General features: G+C 34.6%; 1 protein-coding gene across 1 annotated transcript in view; it reads left to right on the top strand.

Moving 5' to 3' along the window:
* The first annotated feature begins 3,370 nt into the window (after nucleotides 1-3,370).
* The window catches only part of LOC115238964 (synaptic vesicular amine transporter), a 22,727-nt gene continuing 16,110 nt past the window's right edge, over nucleotides 3,371-9,987 (top strand). Inside the window, exon 1 of the mRNA XM_029813215.1 lies at nucleotides 3,371-3,611. The gene's annotated coding sequence lies outside the window, so the exon portion shown is untranslated. The remainder of the gene's footprint in view (nucleotides 3,612-9,987) is intronic.

Genomic DNA, 9,987 nt, shown 5'->3' with positions numbered 1-9,987 from the left:
AATTTCCTTGTCGTTAAAAAAAAAATTCGATCCTTTTCCCTCTCCCTCAGTATGATAAAAGAAATCTATGCAGCACTTGAAATGATTTGTCATTCGGTTGATTATACTTTTCAATGCGTTATCTATAACGAAGAATTATACGAAAGAGCTTACACGTTTAAACATTTAGTACAATAATTCGGTATTTTCAAGAATGTTATAATTTCGTAATTATTTTTATTTTTATACGTTATTTAAAAAAAAATCAATTTGTTTAGTAGAAAAGGTTAAAATGTATAGTTTTACACGCGCCACGCCCCATTGTGTTGGTGCATCGCGTTTAATTTTTCTCGTCCGATGAAGGGGGAGGAGTGTTAATGATTTTGCGGGATGACGCGATTGAACGGTTAAAGCTTCTCGCGAAATAGCATGTACCATGTACCTCGAAATCGATCGCCAGTTGCCACGAGCAACGTCGCTCGATTAGGCAAACTGTCTCGAAAAAATCGCAGTTCGCAATGTGGCCGAAGCGAACTAAGCGGGAGCCCCTGCCCCCTTCCGATAAAATCATGATTTCTACGTGAGAAGTATCTCGAGGAGTATAACGACGATGTTCCTGGCATATGTAGGTTAAATTCTAAAATTTTCTTTTACGCGTATCTCCTTTTATTCCCCTTCTACACGACATCTGATAATACACGATAGGACTCGATGAACGAGATTAGGGGTTTTTTAAAATGGACGACGAACGAAATATATTCGAGCGGACTAAACCACCCGATCAGTCGCTATCACGTCGCGGGAATTAAATTCGCGACAAGACGCGTCGACTGTCTTCGTGGCGAAGATCTTCGGAGCCGGAGACACACCGAGTCCGGATCGTAACTCGCGACATCCCCGTGTATTTGCAGGTAGTGTCGACTCATTGAATTCTATTCATCGAGCAGCCGAGTTGCGCATCATTCAATTACGCGTTTTCTCTCAGCATCGTCCCTCCCTATCTCGAGGAGACAAGTCTTTCCTAGCTCCTCAATTTCCGCACAATGCATTATTTGGCACCTATTGTGCGCGATGACGCTCGTGCATTTTACCGTGCCAGTTATCGGAGATTATATACAATAATTAATACGTTTACATTGTAGAAATTCTTTAATTTAAAAGCAAATACATTCTATTAACGTATGTTTATTTCTGTATGTGTTTGCGAGAGATTTTATGTTAAACATTTAATGTTATTTAATTATATTAAGATACTATAAGATTAATTTTTTTACTTTTTTACTATATAGGTTTTACCGAATGATAGCCGATTATAGAAGATTTATTCAACGAGTCGACGAAAAGATGTATCTAGTTTGATCATTTTATATATCCAGAGAATTTATAACGGTGCTACGAAACTATTATCATCGACAGAATAGTGATAAAAAAAAGTTACGAGTAAGGAACATCGTCGTTTGCTCCTCGTCATCATTGATTGTGAAATTGTAGATCGTAATAATGAAGTCCTACTAAAATAAGTAAACTCAAGTTGATTTTTTATCAAGATTATCAAGTCAATAAACCCCAAAGTAGAACAAACTCCTAGGGGGGGCTTTAATTTTTTTTATGCTCCTAAATATACAAAAAATAATTCTTTTTGGTATCAAAAATCATATAATGTACTTTACAATGTAAATGCACATTTCATTTCCTTCACATATTCACGAAAATATAAACTTAGAAAATATTATCTGCGCTTTTATTTATGCTTAATCATATTATAACATATATCAAAAATATATTTATCGAAGGATTATAATTACGATAAATAATTAAGTTTTCCGCGTCAATTTAAACGCTAGAATCATTAACTAGAAATAGTTAGCCAAGATTGCTGACGAAGTTGACCCTAGGCAATTTTAAATTCACTTTCTCTTGGATGTGCTCTCGTTTAATAATCTCGAAGGTAATCTCTAGATTCCTTCATCTCGCTGTTAATCATCCATCTATTCGTGTGTAAAACCGCATGGCTAAAACCGATTACCGGCGGTTTCTTTAGCAACAAGTTGCACCTCGTGTGTTTTCCTCGAAGTTTCCTAAAATCAACAAGTGAACCCGCTTCCTGCCTGGAATTTCTATATTGCTTTCTCGTTCGACTCCACAGGTGGCAAACTGACAACGAGAACGACTTTCCGGAGAACCCCTCCTTACGCGAAGAGAAAATTGACTTTATTTGCCTGCCTTAACAATCGCAACACTCCCGCGGGAAGGACATTCGTTTATGATAATTGAGATCACTGAAGGCTTTATTCGGCTAATACGCGATAATATACGCGACGCGACACAATAACGATGGATTATATCGGCACTATCTTTGTTTCTGGAATGCGTGATAACAGTCGTTTTAATAAAGAGCCGACAATGAAGAGGCGTTGAGAACTCATATAGAGAATTCTTCGCGATCTTTGCATTCCTTTGGAGTCTCGAAGTAAATTCCGCATGGTTCGTGCAATTCCTAGACGGTTAAAGTCAAGGGGGGAATCTTGATTACGTTCGCATATTCCGTATTAAGGCTAAAATTATAAGGCGCATCCATCTTTTTTTTACAAGCTTTTAAAACAATTTTAATTCGCGTTGTACTCGACAGAATCAAAGTTTGAGAATAAGTTGGATCTAAAATTAAATAAACTAAACTTTCATCCCTTTTGAAACCTTCTCCAAGCGATCTCGATTCGTTATATTTTTGACACAGCTAAAAAGAACGAAAGCAAGTTATTTCAAAAATTATTTTCACGTAACATCGTAAATCATTTCGATGATGAAGTAACGCTATAAAATCGAATCTCATGGTCCGTATTGATATGAAAAAAGGAAAAAATGAAAAGCTGCATATAGGTAGTGTCAATTTCATTGAAAACTGACAGATTTAGAAAGAGGTGGAGAGTAGATGATGTAGAGACAATAGCGCCTCGGGGGGCGTCGACAATCGCCTCGATGGAGGGAGACGAATGACCAGAATAATGTTGAAATGGGCCGTGCGAAAGAAAGGAACTCACTGACTGGAGTGGGAAGCAATAAAAACATGAGAAACAACGATATACATAAATTTAGTTATTATTTTGGATAGAGAGAGAGAGAAGAGGAAAAAAAAAAGGAAAGAGAGAGTCGCTTAAAAAGAAAGTGTTATTATGCGTGTTCGTGTTGGGTGTGAATGGGCGTGTGATACGCTCTTTGTATTGTACGCGCATGTGTGTGTAAAAGAGAGAGAGAGAGAGATGTATAGAACGCAGATGGTGGGAGAGAAAAGGAAGAGAGAGAGAGGGACGCAAAGTGCGAAGGGGTGAAAAGCGCGGAACCCAGTGACCATGCGCCCTGTCGGCGGCTGGGGGCTTCTGGATCTTTTCACGGATCAAGAAGAGGACATCGAAGAAGCACGGGAGACGCAGACGGTGGTAGGCAGAGAGAGCGACGGCTCCGAGCCGGCACGAGCGAGGTGAGATGCGCCCTTATCGCTCTCAATCGTCCGTACAATTACCATCGGGGTGCCCCAACACTCCTCGTCAGCCGGGCCGCGATCTCGACGGCTAGCAACGATAGCGGCGATACAGGATCGGAGAACGCTCGCTCCACGGCAGGACCGATCGACGCCGGTGAGTACTTTCTCACAAACATAGCATAAAACAAATAGATGTAGAATATGTGCAAAGTGTTCGAAAAGTAACAATCAAATATTTAAAAAAAACATTTATCAAACATTATTAGCAAATTAGTTTTTTTTCGTCAGAGGCATATCACTCGGAGAGTTGAAGGTTTTCGATAAAAGATTAGACGAGGCTTGTCTGCATGCTCGTGGAGATCACTTTTAACATCTTTTGTGAAAAAAGACTAATTTGCTAATAATGTTTAATAAATGTTTTTTTAAATATTTGAAATTATAATTATTTTACAAACATCCTGCATATATGTATACATACCCTCTCGTAGAATTGACAAACTCAGGACTACATGTTGATAAGAAAAAATGATAATATATACTTCTATTATCTCAACAAAAAAAAAAGTCAGAGAGACAAAATGTTCGCGGATATAATCGAATAATTGTGTGTGTTTCCACTTTAAAAATATATTATGAAAAATTATAATTATTATAGAATACATTCTACGATGAAAACTGTAATGAAACAAAGACTTTTGTTTCTTGGCATTGTTCGGATAATGAAACGGTTGAACGGTATTCGAAGATTCCGAAATAGTTTTATTTATTTGTTTGTCATATTTTTTCGCGCGACGCAAATCATCTGAACACGTAGCAACGTAGATTTAATCGTGAGAAATACGATGGCGATTTACGGTTTATGCTGCGATTTATTGGATGAAGTATATTCTTTCGCTCGATTCGTATAACCGTCGACGCACCGCTTTATCACTTAACGTAACACGCTAGCAACCACGAAAGAATTACTATCCTTGTCTTTAACAGACTGGATATAAGAACATTGAAGATTTTTGCAGAGAAAAAAGATTATGTAAAATTTTAAAACTTTTCACTCTTTAACGCGCTAAAATTTAAAAAAATCTTATTAGTAATAATTACTATCTTGCAAATATTACGTCTAGTTTGTATGGTTTAATTACTTAAAACGGTAGAGAGCAAGATTTAAATGGTTATATAGGCAATTTTTGCTACTGTTAAATATTGATTAATTAACTTTGTTATATCGCGTTTAAATCGCACGACAAATATAATACATCCAAATAAGTTAATATACAAATTACTAATCAAAACACAGATATTTCATTGACCAATTATAATTAATAAATATTTTATAAAATGGCATTGCCATTAGCTCTCTTGATCATATAAGTTATCAGTAATATGCTAATTTATATACGCATATAATCAATAATTTTCGTAGATTAAACGGTAAAGTTTGATTTTTGGCAAACTTGTCTTTAAAAGAGAGATTTTTAAAACAAAAAGAAAAAAATGTGCATATTGCAGAATTTCTTGTAAAATAATATAGATATATTATAAGTATCATAAAATTAATATAATATGTTTCATTTAGTTAATGTCAGTTGATTCCTTAACTGATTCCTTAATTTAAAGTCCACGATTTTCAAGAAAAATAGAAAAAATTATAAAATTGATTGCACCTGATCTACATGTCAATACCATCGGTCAATACCATCTATGACCATTATATCAACGTGTTAGGCAGTATTATTCATCTGCCAGATTCGTTTACGGAGTCTTCAGACTCGTTAACACGTCACCGAGGTGTCCGAAACACTTCTGCTATCCCTTAGTCACGTAATACCGGATTTCCTGATCGTGATCCGCGGCCATAGAACAAATGCCCTCATTTCCACGTGTCATCCGCAGTCTCTCGCACTGATCTTTCTCGGTGAGTTCGCGTCAAAGTGCAGTCGGATCGAGAGGGTTGGCGAAGGGTGAATTGCAAAAGGTACGGGTTCTCGCGCGGATTGCCGGGAGCAAGAGTCGTTTTCCCGGAGGCTGTTGTTTCTCCGACTCCGTCATTTCACGGAAAATATGTCTTCTCGACGCGTCCGCTTTGAAATTTAAAATTGAACGTTCAATCCTTGATAAGAATCGCCATTTCTCTCATCGGCGTATAATGCGCTAACAGTTTCACGTATTTACTGTAAATCGTAAAATTTACAAGGATGACGACTTAAAGCAGAATAGCGACTGGGAGAATCGTAAGGGTCGAACGTCGCAAGGGCGAGACGAAAAGACGATATCCTTGTCTCTCGTTGTCGCCTGGCTTCTGAAACAGGAACAGCCAGTGGGAGGGTTGGAATTGCAACCTCGTAAGGTTAATAGAGTGATCGGTAACAAGGTTATAAAGCAATCTGCATAACCCTGTCCAGTACTTTACCCGACCTACGGGTTTCATGTTACTACGGGCGGTGTCGTAATTACTGTCTCTAATGCGATTACCGGATCGACAAGACCGGTAACCGAGAAATACTCTCTGTGAAATCTTTTTCTGTTTTTTCGGTTTTTAATTGCTTCTCGTTTTTTTTTCTTCTACTAATTACTTCTTTCTTTCGGAAAAATTTATTAATTGAAAAATATAAAGAATCGGTACGTCCTCGAATCGAATCGTCTTTTTTGCTTTTAAGTACGACTATTTCTTTACGTTTCTACTGGAAGACAGGAGTTAATCCAAAACAATATTACCATCAAATATATCTCATATTAATTTAATATAGTATTTCAACGTATTAATCTAAATAGACGATTAAAAAAAAAAAATAAAAATAAAGCTTGAAGCTATTTGAAAGTTTCTATTTTTTAAGAAAATTAATTTTGAGAATTGAAGAAGATATTTTTAATAATATTTAGAGACTATATATAAAATTTTACATTTTTAAATGACTATATAGCAATAAAGCAAACGCATCATGTATTGAGTTATTCGCGATTCATCTGATTTGGCAGAGACTTATCAGGAAAGAAGCGATAGACGGAATAGCGGTAAATTCATTTACGCACGATCGAAGACGTAATTTTATTTCCAGAGGATTCCGTCTCTGACCTCGTCTCGTCTAAAGTCTCGTTTCACGGCTATCTGAGTTTGATTTACATCCTCATAGTCGCATTTCGACACGTAGCGGAAAAAACGTAACGCATTACCTATATTACCTATTTTGCCTTTAATTTTGCGAGTAACTAAATTAAAATTTATCTATAAAGCGATACGAGATCTCTTCACACACACGCGGACGTTTTCCTTTAAACCCCGAAGATTTTCAAGATACTGGCGATTAATTAAAAAAAAAAACTTTTTCTATTTTTTCTTTTTATTTTCTTTTTGTTTATTTTAACGCGAATGTTATCTCGTAAAAAGTAATGTATGATAATGCTGCAGGATCTAGAATGCGAAAGAGATATTCTTTACAAAAAGAATATAGTATTGGTATTCGAATTCTTTCTAGATACATGATTTCATTGAACGGCAGAAATATATCGGGCGATTTATCCCAATGCTATATTGGACAGTTTGATTGTTTCTTTAGTAAAAGTTGCGAAAAATCAGTATTGAAAATGCACGAGAAGCATGTTCAGTCTGTAAAAATGGTTTTTCTTTTATACGAAAAGAGTAAATCATATATACCGACATAAGCAGAGTTGTAGACGATAAATTGGGTTCCCTAATTGAGCCGATTATGAACTCGATTTTCTTCCTTTAATTTGCAATTCTACGTTTTGCCAGCAATAATCAGCCAGAGTACAGAATAGATTAATTTTGACATTTTACGATAAAATTTATTTATGTGAAATTATCTGACAATTAATTTTTATATTAAGATTTATTTATCATAAATTTTTTTCTATATTAAAAGAAAGAAATAAGATTGACAAAACATATTTCTACGTTCAAACAATCGGTTGACAATTGCTAGATATTATTCAGATATAGTTAATATGATGTAATAATGTACATAAAATTTATTAAAATATTATTATGTTTAAATATATACATTATTTATCAGATATTTTTTTATTATTGCACTAAAGTACAATTATAAATGGCAATTGTCCCAAGAAATGTTATCATAAGTTGAAATAAATACATCGAGATGCAAAAGATATACGTTTAATCTTATTACAATCTCGTATAATAATTATACAGAGTGTCTCAGAAATTTCTTTTGATTTAATAAGTTTGAATATTTTCTTATATAAGTTTGAGTGGACCATCTCCCAGAATCGCTTAATTTTTCACATCAATTCAATTTTAGATTAAATCTGTGTTAAAGTAAAGTATTCTTAAAATAATCTTATAATATTCAAATTTTCTTATCCATTTTTCATACGTTTAAAGTGTTTAATTTTATAGTTTCACTAAAACCCGAAAATAAAATTTACATTGAAATCTATTTTTTATTTCGATTACGATATATCAATAATGCAAGAAAAAGTACAACTTTTTTCTTTTAGAACATCCTATATAAAATATATCAATCTCTACTTAGCAAAGATCCCACCTTACGATGACTTATTTGCATCTCCATCTTTAATTGACAGATGATGCCATTGTTACAATTCAGTTAGCAGTTTGCCGCGACACAGCCGTCGAGACGTGTGTAAAACTTCGTTATTAGAAAATGTGCGTGTAATTTACGATACGCGTTTTGCTTAAAACAAATTCCATTCACCGCGATATAATGACGACGTAAGTAAATTATAATTCAAAATATCGGTATTAACAAACGACGGAGAAGTATATTGCGACAAATATCTATCGTCGTAAAATCGTTTGTCCGTTGTGTTCCACGAGGATAGATCCCAGAAGCCGATAACAAAACTGTAATTTTTTAATTTTTTTTTTACTTTTCATATGAAATCATAAACCCCGCACTCCGTTATTATGTATACTTTAATTATGGAAAAGGATTTGTTGATATCTATAATCAACAAAAATATTTTGCAATCCTACTAATATTCGCATTCTGTCGGTATCCGGCATCCTCTTAACAAACGACGAAGAAGTATTGCGACAAATATCTATCGTCGTAAAATCGTTTGTCCGTTGTGTTCCACGAGGATAGATCCGCGTTAATATACTCGAGTTAATTTTGCGCACAAAGTTGGAGATATATTCTTGAATCGGGACCATACTGCCATACGATCGGACCGACGGCGACGGCGGAACTTCGTAACACAGTGATTTTATACGGAGGTAATGTGATTTCGCGACGAGACGTAATTCGCTTATCATGCAATATCGCGCGGCAAAGAGAGGAGCCAGCACCGTCTTCGACATAATTGCTCTGGGTTACGATAAAATGTCAGTGATACACGGCAAAGAGAGTATAATAACGGGATTATCACGCATGACGTGTATGTAAAAAACTTGGTTGATACGAGCACTCAAGGCAACCTTAGTCAACTCTTATATAAGAGTTAAAAATAAAATTTTATGTTCTAAACAATTGCGTGATAATTAAAAGATTAATTAAATGATAGATTATGAGAGTCGGAAATGTTTTGTCGCGCAGCTCCAGATATCGAAGAATGTTGTTTTTTCGAGAGAGAAAACAATATCGATTGTATTTCGTATTTTATTTATAAGCAACAGTAAATATACCAGAATCTCCATTCGGTCGTCGACCTACTTGTTGAGACGCAAAGCAACAGTTTGCTCTTTAAGCTATCTGCATTCCCCTCCAATCACATCTCCATTGTCTTCTTCTTTCAAAATCTCTCATCGATAGAAAATCTTTATCTTACTCTCGTAATTAATCGACTATATTCTTGACTACTTTCTTTTCCTCGTAGAAATTCCGTCACATAATTTTTCATATCACTAATCAATATTAAACGATCAGAATATTATCAAATAAGGAAATATATAAGAAAATGCTTCATAGACAATAGCACACTAAGTGAAGGAAGATCGAAGATCACCAAGTTTATCAAAGAATCTGTGAATAACGCAAAGTCGAAAGATGGAGACGGTACACCCGGTACAACGGACTAACGGACCCGTAACAACCAGAACTAATTGGTTCTTAAAGTAGGAACTAACCCTACGCGGTCTGTAACTTTGTCTACGGAATAGCGAGAGAAACTGATTAAAGGGCTGCTTCTCTTCCAGTTCTCATCTTTAAATATAACATAGTTGCCATTGTATCTATAAGAATCAATCCAATACCTGTAATTAGGATCAGAATTGAATAATATAATAATAATTACGAAAATACACAGTGTGTGAGATGCAGTAACTTACATGAAGGAATAAACCAGTGTACGAAAAAATATATATTAAATAAATTATTGTATAGAAATTTCTATTAATTGTACATAAGAATATCGAATAATTATATGATTATTTCATAAATAATTTATATATTTTCAAACATTAATTGTCTTTAGCAATGTTTTAAAAATCGGTAGATATATATGTATGTATAAATCTTTTGCTAAATTATTAATTAAAAAATTAGCGATATATATTATATTTAAATAACATTTTTTTAAAAATATAATAT

This window comes from Formica exsecta, unplaced genomic scaffold (genome assembly GCF_003651465.1).
Source record: "Formica exsecta isolate Colony F162 unplaced genomic scaffold, ASM365146v1 scaffold363, whole genome shotgun sequence".
In the NCBI taxonomy this organism is placed as follows: Eukaryota; Metazoa; Arthropoda; class Insecta; order Hymenoptera; family Formicidae; genus Formica; species Formica exsecta.
Note: the sequence above shows the minus strand (reverse complement) of the source record. Positions and strands in the feature narration are given on the sequence as shown.